The sequence below is a fragment of the Larus michahellis genome, chromosome 1 (assembly GCF_964199755.1).
Source record: "Larus michahellis chromosome 1, bLarMic1.1, whole genome shotgun sequence".
Classification (NCBI taxonomy): domain Eukaryota; kingdom Metazoa; phylum Chordata; class Aves; order Charadriiformes; family Laridae; genus Larus; species Larus michahellis.
Genome location: NC_133896.1, coordinates 161,233,985 through 161,246,095, shown reverse-complemented (window position 1 = coordinate 161,246,095; position 12,111 = coordinate 161,233,985).

Genomic DNA, 12,111 nt, shown 5'->3' with positions numbered 1-12,111 from the left:
GAATAGAAAGGTGAGAGCTAGAAATGAAGATACAAAATGAACAGCCAGAATGAGATGTCTAGTTAATATGAGACTTATGTTATTTACTATTCAGTGTTTGTAAATGTTGTGTCTATACTTGCAAGCTGTGATAAAGTTTATGTACTGAAGTGCTCTTTGGGCTCTTAAGTTCAAATAAAGCTCTTCAGAGTCTTTGCTTAGCTGCTTAGATGCACCAGAAATTAACAGGGAATCCTATTCAGAGTAATCTCTGGCCTATTCTCTTTCCCATTCTGTACACTGATGATGTCTGGCAAATTGCTAACTGGCCTAGGCCAAAACTGTGCCAGTAAGCCAGTCAATGCTAATCCTTGTTTCTGTTTAGTTTATGGTATAGACATAGCTTAGAGAAAGTTGTAGTGATGTGGTTTTTTTTTTCATCTGTGTAAAATGACTTCAAACTTATGTCCTAGGAAAACAGACCTTTTATGTATCTAAATATTTTTCTGACCATCTTTTTACAAAAAAGACCTTGACATTTCAAGAAAACACTTCAGTCATATTCATTTGCTATATGAAGTCCATAAGAGCTTCTAATTTACTGTTGTTACTTTTTAAACTGAACGCAGTTTTCATGTAAGAGGTAGTAAGCAAAAGCACCTCACCCCAACTAAAACTGGAGTCTAATGGGAACTTCTCTTCCTCTTTTTCATTCTTGGAAAACAGACTCAGGGATGAACTGTTAGGAGGCAACTAATTATAAAGTGCGTACTGGGAAGGCTTCCAGAAGACTTGCTGGCTGTGACCTGTCTCCTATTCAAACTACATAAAAATCTGCAGGGAATGGCCTGAGCTATCCCTGACTATTATGGACCCTCAAGAGTTATGAGACATACATAAGGGGACATCTAATCCTGAGGGACTTCAAATCTCAACACCCAAAAAGCAGCGTGTGAGTCTCAATCACATCTCTGCAGTCCAAATATATGTGGCAACTGTTTTAAGCTGCATTCTGTGAGAGGCAAACTGAACATTTTTTACATTTCTTCTTTCTTTTTCAGTAAAAAGGTGAAAACAAAAACAGAGTTTTATTCTGTGGTAAAATAAAATACATTGTAATTAGAAGGAAAAACAGAAGAGTGTATTTCTTTAAATTTCTTGCCAAATACGCTTATCTTTTTGGACCACATTTAAAAATAAATAAATAATGAGAAAGAACTTACTACTGATCTGTATCACTATAGATCCATCTCTAAATGTAACTGTTAACCTTTTACTTAAATGAAAGTTAGAAAGTTAGAAATTCCTAATGAAGTTAGTTTTGAATTATTTGGGCTGTCAACTACAAGCGTATGTTCAGGGTACCTTCTCAATACTGCTAGAGATTTAGTAAGTGGTGATTGCAGAACATCGTTAGTGCCAAAAAATGGAGAGACTTTTCTTTGCCAAAATAAAACAGAAAGGGTCATGTCTTCCACTTGTATAAATTGTTGTAGCTCAGTTAAAGTCAATGGATGTTAAGTATATTATACAAGCATGGGATTTCATCCAGTTTGTTTCTTCATTTTTTTGATAAAAGAAACCCTTCAAAGTAAGGAAAAAGTATCTTGTAATGAATTCATTAAAAAAAAAAAAAAAAAAACAAAACCAACACCAAACAAAAAAACCCAAACTTATTTAGTGTTTTCTTGAGTGCAAAGCACCTTCAAAGCCTACTGCATGTTTGATAGCCAATTGAACATAAAATTTATACATGAATTTTGCTTTAAAGCAGGCATATAACTTCCCTACTGAACTGTAACCAAAAGAATGAAGTGCCTATTTCAAGCAAGGATATAATTGTTTTCTAACACCTAAAAAGCATTTTATACATTGTGCTTTGCAGACCTAGCAGGGTGTTTGTTTTCAATAACAGACTTTCTCTTTTTCATTTTTTTTTTTATTTGTGTGATGTCATATCTGAAAGCAACTAGTCAATGAAAAATATTATCTGTGAAAGTTAAGTAAATACTGTGGTCAGAGGAATGCCTCCAATTTAGGAATTCAGAATCAGATCTTAGTTGATCAATCCAATCTTATTTGAGCTCATAGTGTGGTATCAAGATCCCCGTTACACTCAGTTATAATTATTTATATGTTACTGGTTGGTTATGTACATTTGCAGTTGATCAACAATTTGATTCATCAGTTTAAAAATGTATTTGTACACCAAATTACAGACAAATAAACACAATACTTAGGTCAATAGATAATTAACTGCATATGAACATAAAAGAAAACAGGCTTTTTCATCTATGCGTGGGATGGTATCCTATAGGTTCATACTTGGGATTATTCCTATTTATAAGAGACCGTAAAGCGTCATGAGATTTGAGAACCACAATATATGCACTTGCCCCCCTGTCCCATCTTGCATGCTATTGTTTATTTGAAATAATTAATATAATATTTAGATTATGGTGAGTTTAGTACCATATCTTTAAATCAAATCAGGTTTGAAGCTGATTTTATCGAGATTATGATAAAGAGGTAAAAAGAGATGAAAAAATATGAACTTGTCTAATATGTAGTGGAAATTTATTCAGTCACAAGCTGTCTGTAATAAATGTTAATTGATTACAATTTATATTTTTTGGTCTTCTTCCCAGAGACTCCAAGCTATTAATCTGACTTGAACACTGCCAGAATACTGTAACAATTCTTAGTCACTAAAAGCCTTAAGGGGAATTCAAATTTGTTAGAATAAATGTAATAGCTTTATCCACCTCAAAGCTGGGAGTCAGGCAGAGAGGGAAAGGAAACAAAACAAAACAAAACATTAAAAAAATGTGTTATTTATATTTACTGAATTTTAATAAAAAGCTGTTGTGCTTGAATTTGATATATATCTCTCTTCATCTTTTTAAAGTGATGAGAATGTATGTTTACTGTGCTGCTAATGTAGAGTTGGATGCAACATTTTCTGAAAGCAAATGGCTATGTATCAAACAAATGGCTACCTATTGTTATTATTGCTGATGATATTATATATGTTATTCATATACAGTATTACAGATTATTTAAAACCCTATTGAGTCAATAGCAAATGTCAAAAATATCATTATCTGTACAAAGAAGGAGGACGGGATTGTCTCTCCCACAAAACCTGAGATAACAATACAGATGAAAGAGCACAGGTCTCACAAAGTTTTTAGGGATGAGGTGCAGATTCCCAGAGGAAATGGTGATATGCAGCAGCAATCCCCGTGCACTTGCTCTGGGGTGCTGAGAGGCGCTGGCTCCAGCCACAGCAGTTAGGTAACTAAATTCTTGCTCCCAAGCATGAGGTGAGCGCAACACCCTCAGAGAGGGATCAGAAGGAAAACAAGAATCTTGTTGTTTTTTTAATCAGGAAACAGCTGAAAAAAGTGAAATCCAGACTTTGACCAAGGCATAGCCATAGTGCTATTAGCATTAACTTCACTCACTTGAAAATTTTTTGGGAAAAAACCCTCTCAATTTGCGTGGTTTAAATTGACCTTGTGCAGAAGCAAGAAAGCCCTTGCCAGGCCCCTTGTGCACCCACAGTGTCCCTGTTCCCACAGACTGTGGCAAGACTGGCTGTTTAAGAGCCTCATGCCAGGCTGGGATGGCTGACCTGTTACCTCTTCTCATTACAAGGCCTGTCCCTGCAACTGCACATTTTCCCTTGTTGACAGCCACCCTAAGCTACCTTCACCACCATCAGGAGGGCAAAGAACCTCTCAGAATGGACAGTGTTTGGGCTCTCTCTCGTCTGCAGTTGCTCTAGTCATGCTGCCAAGAGGAGGCCATGCAGATTCTTTAAAATACATATTTCATAACTGATGTAAAATTCACTCACTTCTTTACAATTAAGCAAAGAAACAAAGGCAACCGTCTTCTGTTCCCATCAGTCAGACTACTTGGGTAGGAAAGCAATCTAAGGTCAATTCCCTTCTTACTCTGACAGTTTTCACATCCATCTCTTTTACCTCACAAAAGAATGAGTTAATCTGCTCTGTATGTGCTCTTTGGGGTGTAGTGGTCAGAGTGAAAGGCAAATTAGCTGACTGTACAAGTTTTCCTACTTTGTAGAGAGGAATGTGAGAATAATTTGAAGAGAAAGAGAAAGAAAGAGAGAAAAAAAAAAATAGAAGCATAAGCTTGACAAACTAAGTTAATTATGGCAATTTCTTTAGTGAGGGAGGAGATAGCATTCACTAAATGACCTGAAGTTCAAGGTCACATCCATCACGACTGATCCCTGGGTAGCAGAGGTGACCAACAGCATCATACACAGTCAGTGTCTGTCTGAGCTCTTCTGGAAGCTTCAGGAGGAGTTCCAAGAAAGGCAGGATGCCTGCCAGATCTTCTGCAGTGCACCGCAAGTGTGTAATGAGTCATTTCTCACTAGCAAGTCTAAATGGAGTTAACAAGATTTCATCTCAATATAGGCTTCAAGAGATAAGTTGAAATGGGAGGTGCCGATAGAGAAATTTTGCAAAGTGTAGAATGAAAAATAAAACAACATAAACCTTTAAGTGGGTAGAAAAAATTCAATTTTTTATTATCCAGGGAGGAAGTCTTTTACCTGTTTAACTTGCCAGCTGAATTCTAGTTTTTTTCTCATACACTGCAGATCTGTTTTTTCTGGTATGTGACTAACTTTGGTCCTAGCATGTGTTGTCCTGTTATTAGAGATCATATATACCTATGTTTTTCTAAAGAACAATGATAAATTGTAAACTTTCTTAAGATTCCAGTCTGGTGGTTAATTATAAAGGCTCATGTTCAACTTAGGTATACATATTAATGACAATGACAATGGTTTTAAAGAACCTGGAAAAACGTGTCACAGGGAGGTTGCCCACAGAATCATTAAACATGAATCATCCTTGGGTGCCTACTCAAATGTAATTAGTGAAATGTAATTAGCATTTAATTATAATACGCTATATGAAAAATCTTGGCTGCCTTCTGCCATATTCTAGCCAAAATGTAGCGGGAAGTACCCCAAATCTTAAGACACTCTTCCTTTGTCTGAACAAAACACATTCAAGCCTTCAAAAATATGTTTAATTGCTTGGAATTAAAATTTACTGTTTTCTTTTTATTGTCTGAGGAATCAATGGAGGATAGCAAGAATCCAAATTGGTTAAATAAATAATTACTAGAGTAAAGCAATAAGCACAGGCCTAGCAATGAGACAGTGGCAAGAAGTCAGACAGTGAGACCACCCTGTAGGTGTCATTGTGGAGACAGACTGCAGAGTTATGTTACTGCCCGGCTGAGGGAAGTCCTTTTTGTGAGGTAACTTAATAAGTAGTATAAGATATACTAACAATAAGATCAATGTAGTGAGTGCCAGTGTGTTTAAAATACAAATAAGATTCGTCAATGGGTTTGGGTAATTTTATCTAATAAATCAGCCATGCTGTTGATTTCTCACCTTGCTGGGACAGGCTGAAGGAATAAGAAATCAATTTAAAGGTAGATTAGAAGAAATGGAAAAGGTGTGAAAATAAACAGATACATGGTGGATAACAATGGGAAAAAGGAAAATACATAAAAACCTCCCACTTATTTGATTATTTCCATTAAACTGAAGACTTAAAGAATATAGTTTAATAAATGCTTCCTATGTTATATATACAAGAAAACAAAGAACATCCTCCTAAAATGAAAAAAAAAATATTATATTCTCAGATAATGAAGAACTGCAATTTCATTCAAATGAAACCAAAAATATTTTCCCATAAACTTGCATTTAAGTTTATAAATGTCTAGCTCCCATTCGTAGAATCTGGCTTATGGCTTTGGTATGAGCTCTCATTGCTGCTGGGTTGAGGATTTTGTTTGGTTTTTCATTTGTTTGCTTGTTTCTTTGCAGGGGGTAGCTGATTTCATTTGCTACAAGTAACGACACTGAAAAAATGTGTGATGACAATAACAACAATTATCATAGAATTGTAGAATCATAGAATGTTTTAGGTTGGAAGGGACCATTTATATTTAAATTTTACAGCTATCACTAAGTTAACATCATGTGTACTCTGTATTTTATATTCTTATATGTTATAAATGGTGTAATTTAGAAAAATGTTCATTTTTCTTATAAATTTAGGAACCAGCATAAACCTAGAGTTTATCACTAATAGCTTAGGTTACCTTTTTCTGAATAAAAGAGACTTCACTTAAAGACGAGTTAGCAGAATTAGTACTAAATTTCATGTAGTCTTTGTTTGACTTTTATACCATCTTCCTCCTTTTGATTTCCTTAAGAGTTTCATGAAGTATTATAAAAATGGGTGGTTTGTATAATTTCTATTTTCAAAAGATAAGAAAGAGCAGTTGTTATGAAAAATAAAGCAACACTGACTCTTTTGTTATATTTTAAATTGATTATATTGAACTACATTTAATTTGCATAGTTAAAACACTTTTGCTTATTACAATAATGAATAACAAGAGGCTGTGTAGCATACTTCAATTATATCATGTACATGTAATTAAATCAACTCTGAGCATTTAAATTCAGATTAAAGCTATTTTCTTTCAAAAGTAATAGTTAATCTGTCTGTCTGTCTGATAGTAAGCTTTGCAACACTATGCAAATTTTAGAAAATGTTATTTTCTGAATTGTTTTCCAAATACCTTGTTTTCAGGTTACTCTTCTCTTTGTAGCTAGTATCTTCCTAAATTACCAAGAGGGCACAAAATAAATAAGCATGTGGGCATCTTTAAGATTATTAGACATGACCAGCTGTTCTATATTCTCAATGCCCACTGAAATGCAAACTTAAGAAATAGCACAGAAGACATTAGAAAAAGCATGATGCTGTTGTAGATATAGTATTGATACTATTCAAGATACGTAAACTATCAATATATAAGGACACGGTTGCCAAAGTCTAATTTCAGGAAAGTGTTATATAGTAAATAGAAAAGGAAGGAAATTACTTTCCTCCATTCCCCATGTCCCTTTTTGATTATAAAAGATTTATTTATTTTACTTTGTTCACTGGAACTTGTATTCAAATATAGAAACTGGTGTGGCCTTTGTGGCCTAAATGGCTACACTACCAGAACAGTGGAAGCAGAATTTTAATGTCAGTTTAAGATTTTATAGGAACTCTAGTGCTGTGTATTTTACTGACAATCCAGTGAGAAAAATAGCTCTTCTCTTAGTCCAGTGCTTCCATTTCAAATCTGAGTTTGCCAGACTGGAAAGTCTTTTTGGACATGCTTTAACAACTTGATGAAAATTCTGATATAATTTCTTCATGCATGGTCAAATTAAGTTTTGGGTGTTTCTTCTCAAAAGGTGCATACAAGGTCAAGCCTGATGGTTGCTGACACTGAGAGGAGAATGTTGCTGTGGTCTGAGCCCGTAAGAGCTATGTAGCCATCCAGCTTCTGCCAGTCTCCTCTGCTGAGGCCCAGCTATTTCTGTACCTGTGTAGTGGAAGGGGATGTTAGTGATACCACAAAGCATACTTCTCTTACAGGCAGCTGCCCCAGGAGGACTCACAGAGAAGACAGATGAAAAGAGTCCATGGATAAACAGGGAGCTTATCACATATCCTAGCAGCTAAGAGACAGCACATCACGGATATGGCTGTTTTCTATTATGAAGATTTCAAATAGTTAGTATTTTTTGGAAATAATGTAAAAGCCTTTTCTGAATCAGTGTAACGTTTTCCATTACTAGTTTTCGTAACTTCTTCATACATAAGTTTGAACAGCTCAGAAAATATCTTCCTTTGATCTGGTAAAGAATGCACATGTGCAGTTTGTTTCTTCTGTGGTGAACCTGAATTAATCTTGTAGATTTTTTTAGTTTATCTTTAGGGTTTGATGCAAATGATAAATAAATAACAGGTTTCCAATTGCACATATTAGATATGCTCTGACATAATAGCATTAGCCTAGAAAATAATGTTATTAGCATTACATAATGTCAGTATGTTTAAGGAGCGTGGCTCCAAGCTCCCGTGATTTTTCATTATTAGCGTTCTGCTAAAATAAGTGTGTCTGGTAGCAAATACTTCTCCATTCAGCAAATGTTTCTCTGTGTTGGCCAAAATGAACAACTCATAAATAGAATGGCACATCACCATGAACCAGCTATAACCCAAGTTGTTGTGAGCTGCTTGTTAATGCTGAAGTGACTGCAGGAGAATTAAGAGTCTCTGACAAGATTCTGCTTTGAGGACTTAAATACCAATTTTTCTCACAGAATGCCACTGGACACTGGCAGACTCTGTCATTCAATTCCTTGACCTCTTTGGAGAGTTACGTCAGGAGATAAATTTCAATGATGCCACCATCTCTATCTTCTTGCCAACACTGAAAATCACCTCAGCTCTGAAATCTAGACTAAGGTCAAAAGAGAGGAAAATACTAAACTTTGTCTTTGAGCAGTTCATGTGTAATTCCCTGCAGCTACAATATCAATCATGCCTCATTTCCTGAGACTGATGCTGTAGATGTGTTGTGCTCAGTATTCAGTTTTAGCTGTATCTTGAGTCCTGTGACACGCTGTTCACTCAAATCACCTGCACACCAGTCAGCTTGCCATAGAATTTTGAGCAAAGAAAACAACAAAACAGCAATTAGCTGCTATGTCCACCCTTGGTCTATGACTCCTGATTTTAAGGTAATCTTTTGAGATGTGATCTTTATCTAGTTCCCCCTTGCGAATCTTGCTTCAGAAGTGAGAGAGTGAAAACAGGATCCTGCTCAGTCCAGAAGAGATGAAAGTAAATAATTCTAGACTCACTCATAACCAAGCTCAGTGAAAGTCAATGCATTCTTGGCTCTGAATTTTTCTGGGAATAAAAAGAAAACAATGCCAACATAGCATTTAATCCCCCATTAGGAAAGACAGTTCTGGACTAAATATCTTGAATTTTATTTTCATATTATTAGCATGAATCTCCAAAAGATTCAGATTTTTGTCTGAATTGTTACTCATACTGTTTTCACACAACATAAAGAATATCTGAAAGAGGGGTTTCATGAAAATCAGCAGCAATAACAGATTTATATTAAAAAGGTGTTCATACAAAAAGAAAGCAAACAAGCAAAGAAGCATAATATTAATAATTCAAAGGGTTAAAATAGAGATTAAAACCAGAAAGAGTGCTGACCGGACAGAAGGAATTCCCAAAGGTGACTTCTCATTTCTTCACAAGAAGCTCTCTGATTTCAATTAGTTTGCTTTTAAAACCCATTAAAATGCTTACAAAGACCATGGTTTTGGCCTAGATTTTTTTAAGATTTAGCATAACCTTTGAAATTGATAAGGATACTAAGAAAAGACTGACACAGAGCTAATATTTTTTGGACAGAAAGAGAAATTTCAATGAGTATTTCAGAAACAGGATAATAATATGATAAACTCCTTGCAAAATCCTTAACCACTATAAATTTAAACCACGATATGAGTTTACTCCATTTAAGCAAGTTATAAAAGATTTAAAATAAGCTGCAGGGGAAAAAAAATAAAAAAAGAGCTTGTAAAACATGGTCATGAATTTATCTCCCTCTTACTCCAGATTATATTTCGTTGTACCACATAAAGTGAATGGATTTATAACTCACATTTCACCCACCTCCTGAATTTCAAGCATGATAGCTTACTGTTTCTTTGGTTGTTTGAAACGAGGATATTTTCTTACTGTCTTTATGGTAGGCTGCTACTGTTAAACCCCTCATCCCTAATCCAGTTGGTGCAATGTCTTCCTTAAAGTTATTTCCCATCTAATGGCAATGAAGTCAAATGCATTGACATATATAGCTTATTAGTGCTTTGGAACAACAGCCATTATTTTTCATTTTTTATATAATGGGTTCCTAATCTTCCATATGATATTTGAAGACCCATACCAATCTCCAAACATCAGTATGCTGCACTTGAAAATCAAAAAGATTTTTTGGTGCCCTAGATTTAACCCTTTGCAAATAGTGTCTGTTTCCACTCCTTCCCTAGTCCTAAAATTTCACTACTAGGTGAGTGAACTCCACAATAGTCCCTCTCCTTAGGATTTTTTAGAATACATAAATTGTTCCATAATATCTGAACATATTCCATGTAGGCTGTAACAACAGCCAATTATAACAATCTCAGGTATGTCTGAGATATACAAATACAGGTATGTCTGAGAATGATAAAAGTTTGTAATCAGCAAATAGATAACTGTTTTCTTTATCTCACTGTTGTGTTGCAGATTTATTTTTTTTTATTTGTAACCAGACCTTGTAACATATTTTAAAGTTTTCCCAGTCTTTTCAGAATCGAACACAACCTTTCAGCTAAAGAAGGCAATTGCTGACTTTACTGGTGTTTAGATTAGGCTCTGAATTCTAACATTCCCCACAGTAATGAGAACACAGGCATAGTTTTTAGAAAAATAACTGGCTAAAAATGAGCCATTAAAGGTAGTCCTAAGCTTTTTTTAAAAAAGTGATGGTGGTGGTTAGGGGAGAGCTGGTTCGAAACGTGGTCATCTGTAATTAAAATGGTTATCTATATTGAAAAATTGTGGCTGTATTATCTATAACCATGCTAAAAGGGCTTGAAATTACAAAAATATCCTATCCTAGTGTGTGTGTGTCGGGGAGGGGCAGGGGAAGCATAAATACAAGTTTCCAGTAGTCCAGTCTAAAAACTGCCATGGATTTTGTAGATCAGAATATGGAAGCCTCTAAGTCAAACTAGGGCAATAAATTGTATCAAAGAAAATAGTTAAGAAATATTGACTTTCTGTTGCTTCACAAATTATTTATGAGTGGCTTGGCGTATTTGAGATTGTTTTCCTAATTATCTACTGAGTGATGCCAGCAAATAATTTCTAGCCATAAATCACTCATAAGTAGCTCATTACAATTAGCTGATAGAACCCAAGATGTGCTAGTGAATTTTTATTGTATACTCTTGGTGATTACAGGACCTGAGAACTTCCCTATTTGTCTGTATCTCTGTCCAAATGGACAGAACATAGCACAGTTGTTTTCTACTAGAAAAAAAAATCATGAAGGCTCATATGAAATTCAGAATAAGGTAATATTAAGCTGCCTAAAATTATGAAATAATAAAAATCTTGTAGATCTTTCTGTAGAGTGAGTAAGGCTAGCTCAATAACCTACTCTGATTCAGTCTAGCAAAGTTTCATGTGAATGTGAAGGAATCTGCATGCTGATCCTCCATCTTTCATCTAGCTACAGTCTTATGCGTGTGTTCGGAAGGGTGCTTGGGGGGTTGAATCTGAGCACATCTCAGGTGTACTCAAAAATTTGAGATACAACCCTCTGGAAATGTGTAGCTGTGACCTTTCAGAGTATTCTGGGAGATGCAATCTATGAAGAATGGGAGACCTTCAAGGAAGAATGGAGGTCGTCTTCACCTTCTCTCCCACTCCCCACATAACTTCAGATTGCTGGGGTAATCACAAGGACATTTTGGTCTTTGAGTTTAAATTAACCATGAGTCTTTTACATGATGAAGTGCTTCCACAAGTACTTAAATACTGGAGTATTTAAATGGTGTCAACTATTCCTCTGCTTTCGAATGCATTTGATTGCTAACCAAGCCCATCTGTTCCTCTTTACAGTGCACAGCTCCGTCATGACTCATCCTTAGGCACTGCTGAACAAACCTTATTGTTTCACCCTTGCAGGTTTGGATCTGACCTTCTGGTTCAGCCAGCATGGATGTGAGTCAGTGGAGTTCTACATTACAGTATGTATACACTAGTGGTTTGGTTTAAATCAGGTGTATGCTTAGGTAGCAAAACACCTGATTATCTCTACTTACTGTGTTTTCTTTATATCATGAAGAGGTCTTGGAACTCATAAACTATATTCTTTTAGAATAAAATCCATCTGAAAAATGCATTCCAGAAGTGCATTTAATCTACTCCAGGCACAAATGGACATGCATTCTGTGGGACCTGCTGGACTAGTGCTGCTCTAGAGAAAAACCCCTGAAATACTGAGTAGAACATGGATGTTGGATTCTCAGTACCAATTTTACTCTATAGATCCACTCTGGTTGTTTATAATTCCATTCTATAGTAGCAATAATTTGTAGCATCTACATGGACCTAGCTGGCTGATTGTTTGTTGTTT